The following is a 314-nucleotide window of genomic DNA, read 5'->3' on the forward strand; positions in this document are numbered from 1 at the left end:
ATCTAACAAAGTATTAAAATATGGAAAATGCATAGCCCCGCCCCCCACCACAAAAAATGCACTCAAAAATATAGAAAAAAATGCAACAAAGACTATGGCGCTTATACAGATAAAAGAAAATGGTTATTCATAAAATAGAAAAGTTTATCTATGCAATCTTACAAAAACGTGAAATATATATATATATATCTTTTTCAGTTCACTCTGCTTTCACATCTATTTATTCATAGATATGATGTACCTAACCATTTTTCTCTGCTTCTTTTTTTTATGGGCCCATCCGTCTTTCTTTATGTCTTTTCAGTCTTAGGTGT

The sequence above is a fragment of the Penaeus monodon genome, chromosome 33 (assembly GCF_015228065.2).
Source record: "Penaeus monodon isolate SGIC_2016 chromosome 33, NSTDA_Pmon_1, whole genome shotgun sequence".
NCBI classification, from domain to species: Eukaryota; Metazoa; Arthropoda; class Malacostraca; order Decapoda; family Penaeidae; genus Penaeus; species Penaeus monodon.